This window comes from Octopus bimaculoides, chromosome 28 (assembly GCF_046866305.1).
Source record: "Octopus bimaculoides isolate indiv1 chromosome 28, ASM4686630v1, whole genome shotgun sequence".
Classification (NCBI taxonomy): Eukaryota; Metazoa; Mollusca; class Cephalopoda; order Octopoda; family Octopodidae; genus Octopus; species Octopus bimaculoides.
Window position 1 is genome coordinate 4,420,883 of NC_142955.1, and position 16,319 is coordinate 4,437,201.

The 16,319-nt window shown below is 38.6% G+C and overlaps 1 protein-coding gene across 2 annotated transcripts in view; it reads left to right on the plus strand.

Moving 5' to 3' along the window:
- The window catches only part of LOC106878039 (beta-4C adrenergic receptor), a 37,338-nt gene extending 22,896 nt beyond the window's left edge, over nt 1-14,442 (plus strand). For both annotated transcript variants that reach the window (XR_001410460.3, XM_052977361.2), the window contains one exon: nt 13,138-14,442. The gene's annotated coding sequence lies outside the window, so the exon portion shown is untranslated. The remainder of the gene's footprint in view (nt 1-13,137) is intronic.
- Nucleotides 14,443-16,319: the final 1,877 nt, after the last annotated feature.

Sequence of the window (16,319 nt, forward strand, 5' to 3'; positions counted from 1 at the left end):
GGACGAATGAATTATCCTTTGTTTACAGTTAACACGGAAAATTCAATAAACAGTTACCAGGGTAGCAAAATTCACGCAAGTAACAACGATGTAGCGACCTATTCAAAGGTAGAAACTCCTGGTTAATGTGCAGTAATTTGTATAGTATAAGTAAATAAATAGAGTTAAACGCAGATGTTATTCAAATTCTTTTACTTACGACATATGTTTCGAAGACAACACTGGTTTTATTCCACAAGAATAAACGGTGTAAAATAATGTAATCTTCTCATCAGGAAAGAATGAGAACCAATCTCAACAACAATATTATAACAATTTTGATGACTGCATAAATGATAAACAGAACACTATTGAGTATTTCTAAATAACCGTTAGTAGCTCTGACGTCAAAGGTAGACCATAGGAAGAGAAGGGGTAAAGAAATAATAAGTAGAGAACAATTTTAAAACATTTAAAATCTACGGCATATGCATATTTTGGATTCCGTGGTCAACGCTGGTCGCAGAATGAGCTTACCAAATTAAAACTAATTAAAAAGTGGTTTTATAGTAGAGGAACAGCATGACGCCATGTGTGGACAGTGTGTATTTAAAATTTATTATCTTGAAGGCGGTTAGTCAGCATAGTAGTGGGAGCGGAGAGTGGACAGCCAAGCGTCTGCTCGCCACAATTAAGAAAGAAATAATTCTGTTTATCTTATAATACAATTCAACAAGGAGTATAGGATTAAAAGTGAAAGATAGTGTTCACAGTTATTTATGTGTCAGCTTTATTACTAAACGTATGTTTGATAGAGACATTATTAAGACCAGAATTGTACTACAGGGTGGAAAGGGAAGTAAGAATAAAGATGGTATTCATCGTGTTAACGGATAAATAAGGAAGTGTACAATTAATTGTGTACCGTATTAATAGATAAAGATTAAATTCATCTTTAAGTTTTATCTATTACAATCTCTCTTGTAATATTATCCCTTTTCCCTCATATAATGGTGCTATGGTACGCTATTGATTGTGTACTTCCTTATTTATCTATTTACAAAATGAATACTCTCCTTAAACCTACTTCCCTTTCCATCCTATAGTAGAATTCTAATCTTTATGTCTCCATCAAACATGCCGTGCATTTCAAATGTCTTTAAATGTTCCTCAAAATGTGATTCGTGAATTCATCTGAAGAAAACGGGCTTTTATAATATTATAATGTACCCATTGATCAATTAAAAAATTCGTAGGAAATAGTCGTAATGAATTGACACCTATCCATCGTTTGTTATTTATTTATGATTCACTTCTCCTGTGTGTTCCAAAGGACCGTATATTTAATGCAGTGTCCATTTCCAGATTAATCTAAGGGCGGGTAATATACTCAGTTGGGTTCAATTAATTGTATACATTACCTAGTTATCTTTCTGCCTGTACTTCGGCACCAATGTTTGTATTCATCTATAGTTGCTGTGTATGCATTTTATTTTGACCCGATCCAGTGCCTTAGCATTTAAGTACCTTATCCACCTGTATCTTAATGTATTGATGATACGAGGCTTCTGGTGCTTAAATTTTAAGCATGATGGAAAGGGTCAACATGGATTTCTCACTGACGGGCATTTCTATCGACGGTAAAGATCCATACATGCGCTTGTTGATGCATAGGACCAATGAGTTTGTTAGGAGGATCAGATGGAGGTCACACCATTACGACTCTAAGATGAAAGTAAACAACCAGGAAAGAAACGACAACAATAATAATTATACTAAGATATGTGGATGCCGAAAATGCCCTTCATCCAACCCGTGACAAGGAAGCTCTGAAAATGACATCTTCCAGTTAATTGCTAATGTTAAGTTCAAAAACCACCCACTTTGGAGGAATTCACAGCTGAGGAAGATGAGAGTCTACATCAAATGCTTAAAGATTAAATCCGGATTACTAGTACCAGCTGATAAGACAGGAAACCTCTACAGAATAGATTGTAATACATACAGAAGACTAATACTTAAGGTGCTTAGCGCTAAATACAAAGTGAACATTGAAACCAACCTCAAAATGATTAACTTAGAGGCTAAAACAATTATGGATAAACCGAACTGAACCTAATAGGCCTTATGAACCTAGAATTAATCTAATTCTAGAATTAATCTAAACCTAGAATTAATCTACACCTAGAATTAATCTAAAGGATCATCAAAAGAATTTTCGTGATAATCCTTCTGTTAGACTTATATGCCCTACTAGATCCGATATCGGTAGACTAAGTAAGGTTATTCTTGATAAAATTGTGACTAAAAAAATACCATATATACCTTTGGGATCTAATACAGGTGAGGTGATACATTGGTTTACTTCTTTCGACAATAAAAGTAAGTACTCATTTCTTCAATTTGACATCAACAATATTCTTCTAGCATATTCCCTATACTCCTTAACCAAGCCCTGATTTTTGCTAGGAATTCCTCTTCTATAACTAGGGATAAGATAGATGTAGTCCTATTATCTGGGAAGATTATCATCGAGTTTGAAGGTAAGCTATGGACGAGAAGCGATACCCCTGATAATTTGACATGGGATCGAGTGACTCGGTCCAAGTTACTGATCTAGTCGGGGTTCTGCCTCCTACAATGTCTTAATATTGGGTTTCTTGATCTTCGTGGTGGTCTTTATAGGGATGGTGCTTTCTTTGTTACACCTAATAACAGTAAAGTTGTCTTAGAAAGAACGCGTAACAAAATTAGGAAATTCTTTAGAAACTTCAACCTAGACCTAACCATTGAGTGTAGTAAATTTATTGGATGCGACATTAGACCTTAAATCTGGATTCCACTATCCATATAGAAAACCTGAAGAAATTACTCAATAGGTAGATAGATTTTCCAGTCACCCCACTTATGTAATAAAATCATTGATAAAGGGAATTTCACAAAGGATTACACAACTATCTGCTAATGTAGTTATATTTAATTCCTATTCTAATTTTTACAATTATATGTATATATCACAAGTGAAAAATATTTATTGTATAATTTTTGGTATTTTGTTCTGGACTTATCTCTCGTGTGTTTACGTGTTTTTCGCTCGTTAGTGACGTCCTGTACTTCATGTGTATTTTTTTATTTAGATATATTTATATGTGTATGTATGTATGTATGCATGTATTTTTTAATTCTATATTTATATATAACGAGCAAAGTAGCTAGTGCTAAAATCTCTAAAAGAGATATAAGTAGTAACTACATTTTAACCGCAGGAAAACGCCTTTTCCAGTTAGTTAACGACACACAACCTGTGTCCGATACATTGTGAATAAAGGAGCGAATCACTCCACTCCAATTTGGCAAGACTAGTAGACCATAGTTTCTTGGTCTTTACCCTTCATCGGTACTGGATAATTGCCTGCTAGAGATAGCAGGTAGGAGTCTCTAGCAGCCAGGTATCTCTAGCAGGCAGGTGTCCCTAGAAGGCAGGTGTCTCTAGCAGTCAGAAGTCCAGTACTGATGAAAGGTAAAGACCCAAAAACCTTGGTCTACTAATCTTGCTAAGCTGGAGGGGGAGTGATTTATTCCCTTACAATATACCGGACACAGGTTGTGTGTCATTAACCAGCTGGAAAAGACGTTTTCCTGAGGTTATAGAACAACCATATTATAGAGGCAAATAAATGTTATCGTCGATATGTGTGTGTGTATATATATATATATATATATATATATATATATATATATATATATATTGGACCGCTGAACTCTACACGTTTTTGTTTTTTTTTTTCATTCTCTCTCTGTTTATTTCCTCTTATTCCTTTCTGTCGAAGAGCGTAGACTCGAAACGTAAAAGACTTTTTCATTTTTCCCGACCTTCAAACTAATACACTTACTTGTTGTTCCTACATCTGTCTTCGCCTTCGTTCAATATCAGTTTATGCTAAGAGTAAAGTCGAAGAAATAGCGAGTCTTCGCTGAAGTAAGTGAGTAAAAAAAAGTAGTAGAAGCAAGAAAATGCCAAACTCGGGTGAACCATATCGATCTAAAGTAAACAAAGGAATGTTTTAAGAACGTAATGGCGGCAAAAAATGATAGCTTTCCTTGGAAATTTCTTCTTAAAATTTCGATAGACTCTTTGCTACAGATATCGAATGGAGTTCTGCCACCTTGATACGGCCATTCCGTTTTAATAATGGGAAAAGTAATATTGTAAGGGATGTTATTGTTCTCAGGATAGTATATATGATTAGCTTGTGATGTGGAAGTTTTGCGTTTAGCAGAGAAAATGAACTAATGTAGATTAAAGTAATTTCTTAAGGTCTACGATGATCCTATATATATTTTAGCAGAATATTGCTAGGTATTATGTATTGTACATTTATATAAAATGTTATACCTTCAATAATAGCCAGTCAAATGGCATTATTCGGGTATCCTACGGTGCATGTCTTTTTATCTCGTATTAAATAGCAATTGTCGCTAGTTTTGTCATTGTTATTATTCGCATTGACAGCACGCCGGGCAAAATGCTTAGCAATATTTTTTTCCGTCGCAACGTTCTGTGTTCAAATTCCGCCGAGGTCGACTTTGCTTTCATGCTTTCCGACTCGGTAAATTAAGTACCAGTGAAACACTGAGGTCGATCTAATCGACTAGTCCCCTCCCCAAAAATTTTATGCCTTGTACCTATAGTAGAAAGGATTATTGGCATTGATAGTTAAAATAACAATTGCGCGAATAAATATTACCTCTCAATATGCTGTGATTTGTGCTATGACTTCTAACACTACCATTATTATTAACTTGAATACAGCGATCTCTATTTTTATTGCTATAGTTAATTGATAAGAGGTGCCACTCTTATTGCTATGTATAGTATTATTTTTTGCTAATGTATGTATGTATGTACATATGTATGTATGTACATATGTATGTATGTATGTATGTATGTATGTATGTATGTATGTATGTATGTATGTGTTTGTGTGGTCTGTGTTTGTGCTCCCACCCCGCCTGCCATCGCTTGACAACAGATGTTGGTGTGTTTATGTCCTTGTTAACTCAACGGTCGGCAAAAGAGACCGATAGCATAAGTACTAGGCTTACAAAGAATGCTGACATTAAACTGCCTGAAAACGTTTTTCCGCTTGGTACTGGAAGATGTAAGTTTATTAAATGCGCGTAAATGAGAAATTTTAATCCACTCATTATCTCGGCACTTTTATTCATGACTAAGTTAAGTTAATGCGCATAACAGTGAATGAAGTGCTCGTGTTTAAATCCTTTACCCAATAACTTGCTTTGTACTCTGTTTAGCATTCCTGCCATTACAGCTGTTCCGACGTAAGTCTAGCTCACTAATCTATCTGTAGTGTCACTGAAGGAATTCAACGCAGTTGCGATCACATTAACCAGAATTAAAATCACAAGGGTCCCACCGGAAGTGGATCCTATGTGGTTGGTGGCGACAGTCCTAATCGAACAGGAAGAGAAAATTACCCTCTTCCAGGCTGCCGCTACCGAAAATGCTAACTGGACTGGCCAAACAGTTAGTCTCCTCATCCAGGCTGACCCTAAAATAGTTGAAGCAATTCCCGAGATGATTGAGATAGGGGAGGAGACCCTCGTGGTGTTTGTTGAGGGCCGAAAACCCCGATGTTTTTTGTGCGGCCTATTAGGCCACATTCGAAGAAACTGCAAGGAAAATGAGGAAGAGGAGGAAGAGGAGAAAGAAGAAAAGAGAAGGAAGAAGAAAAAGATGAGAAGAAAACAACAAATAAAAGAAATACAATCAGCAACTCAACCGAGAGCGGCGACTACTACAGAACAACGACCAAACAAGACTGCAAGAAGAGAAAAAGAGGAGAAAGGCATAATAGCCGTATACAGTAAAGATACTGAACTAATGAGAGACATTCAATTAATTAAGACTGCAAAAAAAAATAGATAGCCTTTCGGAGAAATACAACAATTATGACGTGTATGAAGTCTCAAATAAGACTCATAGAATTTTACAAAACAAATACTGTAAGACAGTATCATCAATGAGACTGGACTTTAATAAGTCTATATTCAATGGACTACCAGCCCCGATCCCGCGAGAAAAGGAAAAGGTGGAGACTCCCCCTCCACCTGATAATTTTGTGTCGGTAATGAGACGGAATTTTAACAAATCTATTTCCCAAGACCTGCCACCTCCAACCCTGTATCAAGAAAAGGTGGAGAGTCCCTCTCTACCGGACAGCCCTGATTAACAGGTAAGTCATGTCTGTTCACACTGGTTGTATAAATGTTCGTGGCCTGATGTCTAGCTGGAAGCAAGGACGCTTCCTAAATGGCATCAGGTCAAGGAAATTGGATGTGATTGTTGCAACGGAAACTCGGGTAAAGGGGCCAAGAGATCTGTCCCCACTCCTGAACGGCTATGGGAAATACGTTTCTCCGAGTCGGGCGGGAGGTGGGGTGGGGTGTTGGTCCTACTAAAAATAAACCGGGTAACCGAGAAAAAGTTGTTTTTTTCTGATCCAGAAGGCAGGCTGGTCGTTCTTGACCTGACATTCAGTTGTGGCAAGATAATCAGGCTCGTTGCTATTTATGCACCCAATATTATGGGCCCGCAAAGTGAATATTTTCGTGACCTGGGCAAGTTCCTGGCCACGTCGCATTCGTTAGTATTGTTAGGAGACTTTAACACAATATGTGACGCACACACAGATTGCGTTGGCTCGAACATGAACAGAAAATGTAACCCAGGCTTACGGGATCTGCTAAGTCACTTTCAGCTAGCAGATCCATATAGGTTGGAACACTCCACAGTGGACGTGGTCAAATAGAGACGGCTCTTCCAGAACATATCTAGATATGATCTTAATTAGAGAAACAGATAAGTCCATAGCTAAGTGTCCACAGTTTTTTCTAGTCAACTACAGTGACCACAAGATGGTTACCTGTAAACTGACAATAGATAAGTTACATAGTCAGGGATCTAGCTACTGGAAACTCAATACGTCCCTTTTGGCGATCGAGGAATATAGAAAGCGGATCAAGATATTAATACAGAGGGCATTGGCATGTACCATCATTAATAACAAATGGTGGTACGCCCTAAAAAGAGCCATCAAATATGAGTCTACTAGGTTTAGTATGAGTTTAGCTAAGAAGGGACGTAGAATAGGAGATGGTTTAGTTAAGGAACTAGAAGAAGCCTGGAGGACTGGTAATGCGGACCAAGCGAAGGTGAGAAGACTGGAGTTAAACCAGCATCTTGAAGCCCAACACATGGGAAGTATTGCCAGAGCTAAGTTACGTGCGATGGGAAGTGACGGAATCAAGGCCGCTGGATGGGCCCGAGTGGTGGAAGCTCGGCAAGGAAATAGTTCCACTATACGGTCTTTGACGAATCATAATGGGGTCTTGGTAAATGAACCCGAGAAAATGTGTGAGGCCTTTCGAAAGTACTTCACCCAGCTGTTCGGGGTTGATGGCGGTCCTGGTGGTGGGAGAGCCCTCGAGGACTTTCTTGCCGGTCTGCTGTGTCTCTCGGGGTCGGATGCGGAGTCTTGCGAAGCGCCAATCACGCCTGGGGAAGTGATGGAGGCTTTGGCCGACTGTAAAGCGGGTAGGTCGCCGGGACTTGATGGTCTTCCGTACGAGCTGTATAAATGTATGCCAGACTTGTTCGGGCATCTACTGGCTGACGTTTACGCGAACTGGCAACAGACTTGGTTTATCCCCAGATCTGTACGCCGAGGAGTAGTGGCATTGGTCAGAAAGGACCCGGACAAGGAGGACGTTATAAAGAATTTCTGCCCATCACTCTGTTAAATGCAGAAGTGAAGATTTTGACCAAGGTCTTAGCGAAAACGTTGGCGCGTGTCGCGAATGGTATAGTCGAGGAGGCACAGACATGTGCCATCCCAGGCAGAACCATTCAGGATACCCTCCATCTTATCTGCTATACCATAGAGAGGATTGGTAATAAATCTGACAAAGGTGGGACACTGGTACATTTGGACTAGTCTAAGGCTTTTGATAGGGTTGACGATACCTGGCGACTGTGCTTGCGCGGTTTGGCGTGGGCCTTGGCTTCTTCAGGTGGTTTATCGCTTTGTAACATTGACTCGATAGTTCCGGTGAACGGTTTCCTTTCGAAGCCGTTCTGCATCAGACGCTCGGTTCGTCAAGGATGTCCGCTCTCACCGCTTTTGTATGTGGTGGCTCTGGACCCCCTACTGCGAAGGTTGAGTGGCATTCCGAGAGAACCAGGTCGAGAGGAGTTTGTTACGGCTTACGCGGATGATATCACTATCAGCGTAACCTCAGTAGCACGCCTACGTGAAGTGGGTAAGACTGTTGAGGCTTACGAGGAGGTGGCAGGAGCAAAGATTAACCGGGAAAAGTCGGTCGGCTTGCAGCTCGGCACCTGGGTTGGCAAGACGATGCTTTCATACAGCGTTGTAGGGCGCTGGACGGAGGGACCGGTTAAGTTGCTGGGAGTTTGGTTTGGACCAAGCCTCCAGATAGAGAAGAACTGGAGGGAGGTATTCAGCAGGGTGGTTATCCCTGAAAGGGAGGGTGGAGGTGGCCAATGTGTTTATCGCATCGGTCATTACCTACCGCCTGACCGTCGTGCCCTGTCCGGATTCGTGGTTGATCAGGTTGGAGAGACAGCTCTTTCGCTTTTTGTGGAAGGGCAGGTCGCCACTTGTGAAACGCTATGTCTGCTGTCAAAAGCCTTTAAAGGGAGGTCTAGGGATGCCTTGGTTAATGATGCGCAGGTATGCGTTGAGGTTGAGGCACCTCTGGATTCTCCTGGATAGTGAACGGGTGTGGGTCTCCGCTGGCCAGATAAATGTTCCCCGAGTTCAAAAGGTTTTGCGAACAGGAAGCCTGGTGTTCTCGTAGACCGAGGTCGAGTGAATGGCATAAAGAGTGCCGTAAGGCCCTCTTACTATTCCGGCGCTCGGGCAACGCCAGTGATGGAGGTTCCACACGGATTTTATATAGTGGGTTGGTAGAGTCTGAATGCGACGATGGCCTAGGGGCGACTCTAGGTCTCAGGTTTATTCAACTGGACAGCCTGTTTCACGGTACATTCGGGTTGAGAACGTTGGACAACTTCCAAAAGTCCTTAACCTGGCAATGCTACAGAGGTGCCTTGCTCGTTTGGGATAAGCTCGCAAGACACGGTAAACGTCAGTCGCCGACCTGTCCAAGATGCGGGGGAGACAGGGAAACCGTCCCTCACGCTATTGTTCAGTGTCCGGAGATATCTGAAATGTGGGCTTATGCTGAGCACCGGTTGTCCGGCGAAGGAAGAATACAGCTGTCGACTGAGTCAATTATAAAAATTGACCCACCGGGAGTTTTAACAAACGACGGTAAGAATTGTTTTCTCACGGCTGTAGCATTAGCGAAAGAGGCAGTATAGAAGACGAGGACAAAAGGAATTAAGACAGGCAACTTTATCTCTGGCCACGATTTACGATTATCTTTTACTTTTCATTTGAAAAGGTGTGGCTGGAGAAGAGATGTTTGTCGGAGTGTACATTCCAAAAGAGATGGAAGCATGCTGCACGAGTGTTGTGCGTGCAAGGAGCCGTGTGAATAGACGGGGAAAAAAGAACAAACAAAGGTACCAGCGATAGATCGGGGCTTGTGGGGTCGGAGCGTGGCCTGATCATCGCTTCATTTGTATTGTCTCTGTATTGTTAATTTCATTCGATTTTTTAAATATTTTATTTAATTTTTAAAGTCACATTTTATGTAAAACCATATCGCATTACTGATCCCAATCAATTGTTCTGTCCATTTCTGTGTTTAGCCCTTGGTGGGCAATAAAGAAATTGGTATTTCATCTGTCTCTACGTTCAGAGTTCAAATTCTTCCGAGGTCCACTTTGCCTTTCATCCTTTCGGGGTCGATAAATTAAGTACCAGTTGCGTACTGGAGTCGATCTAATCGACTGGTCCCCCTCCCGCAAAATTTCGAGTCTTGTGCCTAGAGTAGAAAAGAATATTCACTACATGAAATAACTAATTACATTGATATGTTCCAGATACGAACCAGGGCAGCAATAGACTTTGAAGAGATTAGAATAGGAAGGATTTGAAATTCAGCCAAACAAATGCAGAGAAAACTGCCCTTCACTAGCTAACTTTGTGTTATCGCTTGATATTTTAGAGGTGGCAACCAAATCTCATTCATATTACAATCTACTGTTTTAAATATATATGGCATCTCTGGAGAATGTAGCTCCGGTTACAAAATTTTCTGCTAAAAATACGTGTTTGTACCAGCTGGGATGTGTTTGAAAATATGTTTGCTATATCTAAACTACTTGGGGCAACATGGTCCTAGATACACAACGCAAAAATAAAAGATAAGAAGGTCAAAGAGGAAATATCTTTAATCATAGATTTAAGGATGAAGGTTGACCTAGGGCTACAGATCAACAAGGAGGGATACGGTAGATTGTTCTACTATAGTGTCTAAATAAAATATGGGATGGCCATGGCTGGAAGAGCTTTCTGAATAAACTTCCAGCATAATGCGAGATGATTTAGAGCTTCAGTTAAGATAATGCTCTCTTTAGCTGCTCTGCTCCGAGATTCATGGAACAGCAATGACGTACGAAGCCCAATAGACTCATCGTGACTATTCATCTGATAAGAGTACACCAGGCACATGCATCACAACCATATGTGCGCGACATGGTGATCTCATATCAAGATAAACAGAGCATGACCTCGCAGGTAGGGCCCAGTTAGAATTTTCTTCAGGTCGGGTAGCCCATCCTGCTCAAAAGGTCCCTGAATAAGGTTCGCTTAAGGATGTTGAGCAAAACACCCATGTTTCCAAAGATGAATTATTCAAACCCCAAAGAATTCCTCTCAACACATGGCTATGATGCTCCCCCACTACTTCTGCTCGTGATCAGAGATGCACATATCATCAGCCACCAAGGGACATGCTCAACTGGTTAAGGTCAAACAACTGACAAGCAAATCTGTGGTATTAAGCAGAATATTTGCTGTAGCCCATCTTTTACACCAAGACAAAACAATGTACATGATAACACTTCCAATCAATTAAGATCAGAAGTCATGAGAGCCACTGCCTGGTACTGCATCCGGGCTATTTATTATTATTATTATTATTATTATGCTCATCCTTATTATCATTATTATTATTATTATTATCATCATCATCATCATCATCATCATCATCATTATTATTACTCCTTCGTAACACAGTGTAGGTAAAAATGCACTGGAGTCTTAAGTCATTTGTCAAGTCACAACAAGGACCTCAGACAGATAATACTTTCCTTAAGATGTGCACTGTGCCCAATAAGGCTGCTTTTTGCAAGACATCAATCTTCCATGGGATTTCCAGTTGCCTTAAGAAAGCTCCGATCACCACTGATATCACTTTTACATTACCCTCTCACATTCGTTAGTCTTGCCATTTCCACTTCCAGTTCAGAGTACTTGGTGATTTTTTTCAACCTCTTTACTCACAACATCAATGATCAGACAGTATTTCTATCTCTTACTCAATATGACAATATCCGGCCGATGGTATTCGATTACACGATCCGACTGAAAATCATAGTCCCAGAGTATCATTACTTTTCCATCCCCCTGCATATCTTTTCTGGGTACATGTTCATACCAGTTCTCTGTTACTTCATATTGGTATTTATGGCATAAGAGCCAATGAAGATACACACACACTTTATCGTAGCAGCGCTTGTATTTTTTTTTTGCAAGGCTCTCACATCCACTTACCAAGTGGGTCACAGTTTCCACACTCTTTCCACGGAGTGTACATTTCTGGGTGTCAGAAGTTTTATAGATGTTATACTTCACTGAATTAGTAGCGAGAGCCTGGTCTTGTGCAGCAATGATCAGGCTTTTAGTGGTATGCTTCAAATCACCTCACTCATGCCCATGATGATGTATTATCCTTAACGTCTTGTGTATTCCTTTCAAACTGTCCATGCATTCGCATTTCAAGGTCTTTTCTCTTCTCCTCAGTTCTTTGGTTAAACTATTGCTGTAATAATAATAATAATAATAATTATTATTATTATTATTATTATTATTATTATTATTATTATTATTATTATTATTATGATTATTATTATTATTATTATCATTATTATTATTATTATTATTATTATTATTATTATTATTATTATTATTATTATTATTATTATTATTTTATCATCATCATCATCATCATCATTATTATTATTATTATTATTATTATTATTACTATTGTTCAGTAGTTTTATTTTTATAACGTGCTTTCACTTCACTACCGAGCGTAGCTCTGTGTGCCTTGGGTATGTGCTGTGGTTTGCTGTGATGCTCTTATGGTTACTGTATTGAAAGTGTTTTGCGTAGGATGTGTGCAGTGCCCAGTAGTGCAATTTTCTGTATGTTATATATATTTGTAAGTCCTGGTGTTTTTGTTATGTATTTGTCTGAATATTTTTTATCAATACCTAATACTCCCACTATGATAGGAATTGTTTCTGTTTTTAGATTCCACATTCGAGTTACCTCTATTTGCAAGTCTTTGTATTTTGAAAGTTTCTCCATTTCTTTTAGGGAAACGTTGTCATCTGCTGGTATTGATACATCAATTAGAAAGCATTTTTTCTCTTCTTGATCTCTGACAACTATATCTGGCCTATTGGCCTTAATTTCTCTATCTGTGTGCATTAGCATATCCCAGAGTATGGTTGCTTTCTCACTTTCTGTGACCTTTTCTGGCATGTGCTTATACCATCTTTTTTCTGTTGTTATTCCATAGTGTTGGCATAGCTTCCAGTGTATGTAGGTCCCAGCTCTGTCGTGCCTGTGAATATATTCCTTCTTAGCCAGGACTGGGCAGCCAGAGATAATATGATTTATTGTTTCTTCTCCATCTCCACATATTCTACAGTTACTTGTTATGTTTCTTTTCATTATATGTTTTTGGTAATTTCTCGTGGGGAGGCTTTGGTCTTGTGCAACAATTAAAAATCCTTCAGTCTCTGCTTTGAGTCCTATTATTATTATTATTATTATTATTATTATTATTATTATTATTATTATTATTATTATTATTATTATTATTATTATCATTATTATTATTATTATTCAGATATCAGAAGCTCAGAAAATATAGCACGAAATGGATAAGCGAAATCGATGAAACAATCGGAAAAAAATTAAAGAAATGATGCAAGACAAAGCCGCACATATTGAGTAGAAAAGGTCAGACTTCTGCAAGGATAACAATATTGCTTTCTGATCCTCATCTGACGAAATGACGAAACGATCGTGGATTACATGTATAATATGTTGTAATATTAGATAATCATTATTTATATTCGTGACCTGTTTGAACTATATTTTGTTGAAATGATTATACTGAAGGAATAAATATAATACCAATACCTCAATTCTAGGACTTACTAAACACACGCACGCATACACACATACACACACACACACACACACACACACACACACACACACACACACACACACACACACACACACACACACACACACGTACACACACATTATTTTTCATTTATTTCTCATTTCATAAAATTTTTACCATACGACACATGGATATCTCAGGTCACGTGTCATGCTGAGGATTTCAAAAAAAAATGAAACATTTCTGTACATGCTTAGCACAAACTAAAAATTTTAAGAACTTCGAAATAATTAAGCAAAAACAATTAAATACGCATATTCTATGTATCTTCTTTTTTTTAGCGTAAATTTCACTTTCAAGCATCTAATCTCGCCAGATATTATAGGTTGTTTAAGGATGAACAAATACCCATGTTTCTTGTGGTGAATTATTCAAACCCCAAAGAATTCTTTTGAATCTAATGCTCCCTCACTACTGCTCCATGATCAGAGATGCATATATCATGATTATCACCCTTACATTGCCCGGTAGGGGATATCACATGTTTAAAGGTCACTCGCTGTGAATTCGAAATGATTCAGCTAAAGTGCAGACGTGAAGTGGTGGCGTTAAGTCTATGATGAGATGTATCTTCCACTTCTTAACGAAAGATTTCTTCTACGAAGTAACAGCGAGAAGCCAATATGTACACCTTGAATAAGATATCGAAAATGGCTCGTGAATTTCGCTTGTGAATTTCGTCGTGAAGTTTAGCTTTTGTAAGAACACCTTCACAAGATGAAACTCATTGGAGACAGTAACCCATTATGCGGACACTTAGAACTTTCTGTTTCATTTATTTTGATTACTAAAAAGAAAAACGCACATTCCATTGATTTCCTCCAAACTATAACTATTTTTCTTCTGTAAGAAATGTTCGCTTCATAAAATGTTTAATTTATATCCCCCTGGTTACAGCTGACTACACGTTTTAAGAATTTAGTAATAAGTAGAAAAATAAATAAACAAATGTGTATATTCTATATATCTTTCTATTTCCTTAATTTCAAAGTCATATAAATAGAGAGAGAGAGAGAGAGAGAGAGAGAGAGAGAGAGAGAGAGAGAGAGAAGAGAGAGAGAGAGAGAGAGACCGACAGACAGGACGGATGGACGGACGTATGGATGGATGGATGGATGGATGGATGGATGGATGGATGGATGGATGGATGTACATAAAATAAAATAAGGAAATAGAGAAGGGAAATGAAATGTTTACTTCGCTTTTTCAATTTTTAAAAATCTATATCCAACTGCTCAAGTAGAAACCACCTCTATCCACCTTCGATAAGCAGTCTCAACATCACATTTTTCAGTTGCAACTCAAGCCGGAGTTTTAGCAGTAAACCAAACTGAGTACTCATAGTACAAACCTATTACATTACGTCAAATGACAAAAACTCCTTGTATGTTCTCTCTCTCTCTCTCTCTCTCTCTCTCTCTCTCTCTCTCTCTCTCTCTCTCTCTCTCTCTCTCTCTCTCTCTCTCTCTGTATATATATATATATATATATATATATATATATAAGTTTCAACTTTATTTTTCTGACGCGATTCTATCTATTTTTGTATCTTTCTCCCCCTCTCGTTCTTCCTTCTGTTGTTCTTCGCCTATCCCCTTCACTACTATATATCTCTCTCTTCCTCCCTGTCTCTCATTGCTCACCTATATTCTACTTCCTCCCTTTTTTCTCCCTCTACCACTCTTTCTCCTTGCCCTTCGCTGGTCACATGTGTCCGGCTACTACTTCCTTTCTTATCTTGGCCTCGCCAAGCTCGCACGAACTATTCTTCGTCCCGCTTCCTTCCAGTTCGTTGCTTCACAGCGTTCAGTATACACATATTTTGTCACGTCTGGTCGTATAGCCTTTCTTGTTTATTTTTACTGTTTCGTTTTCATGTCTTGTTTTCTGTCCGCCACTACATTCCTCCACGGTACAAATTTAATTTGTGGTCCGTGGGAAGAGTCATTCTAACAATGCGTCCTGCCCTAACTCTTCGAAACGCTTAGTTTTAAAATGGTGGCAGCTGATGAAGGAAATATTCTCTATGTGGCCTGTTTGTTTTCTGTGCTCTGTTTATGTTCTGTTTATCATTTTGTCCACGTTTTTTTTTGCAACGTCCTGTACCCAGATATGCATCTATATATACATGTAGATGTAGGTATGTACATATATGTACGTATATATGCATACACTCATATATTATTTGTATTATATATATATATATATTTGTGTGTGTGTATATATATATATATTTGTATATATATATATATATATATATATATATATATATATATATATATGTATGTATGTATGTATGTATGTATATATATATATATATATATATATATATATATATATATATATATATATATATATATATATATATTATGATATACATATATACATATATAGAATGCATATGTGTGTGTGTGTGTGTGGTCTGATCAATAAGTATCCAGAATGTTGCCATAGTAACGAAGCTAAATTACGCAGCGTGAAGCCGCTTGGTAAAAATTGACCTTGAATTTTGCTGTGCAAGCGCCCTAAGTTTTAACGTTCTGGCTCACTTCCGATGCTTACAGCAGTGCTTGAAAGGAACGTGTGTAGTGTGTGATCATCGCATCGACCATGACAGAGAAGGTTGAGCAGAGAATCTGCACCAAATTTGGCCAAAGGCTTAGTGATACCTTCTCAGAGGGCTAGGCAAAGTTTGCAAAAAGTTTTCATCGTTCTCGACACAATCAAGGAGATCATGTGCAACTGAAACCCAAGTGTCCTTTTGGTCAGTTGAAATCAGTTTGGGCACAGACTTGGCAGACACGCGTTTCATGTCCAAACCTTCAGTGATAATGGAC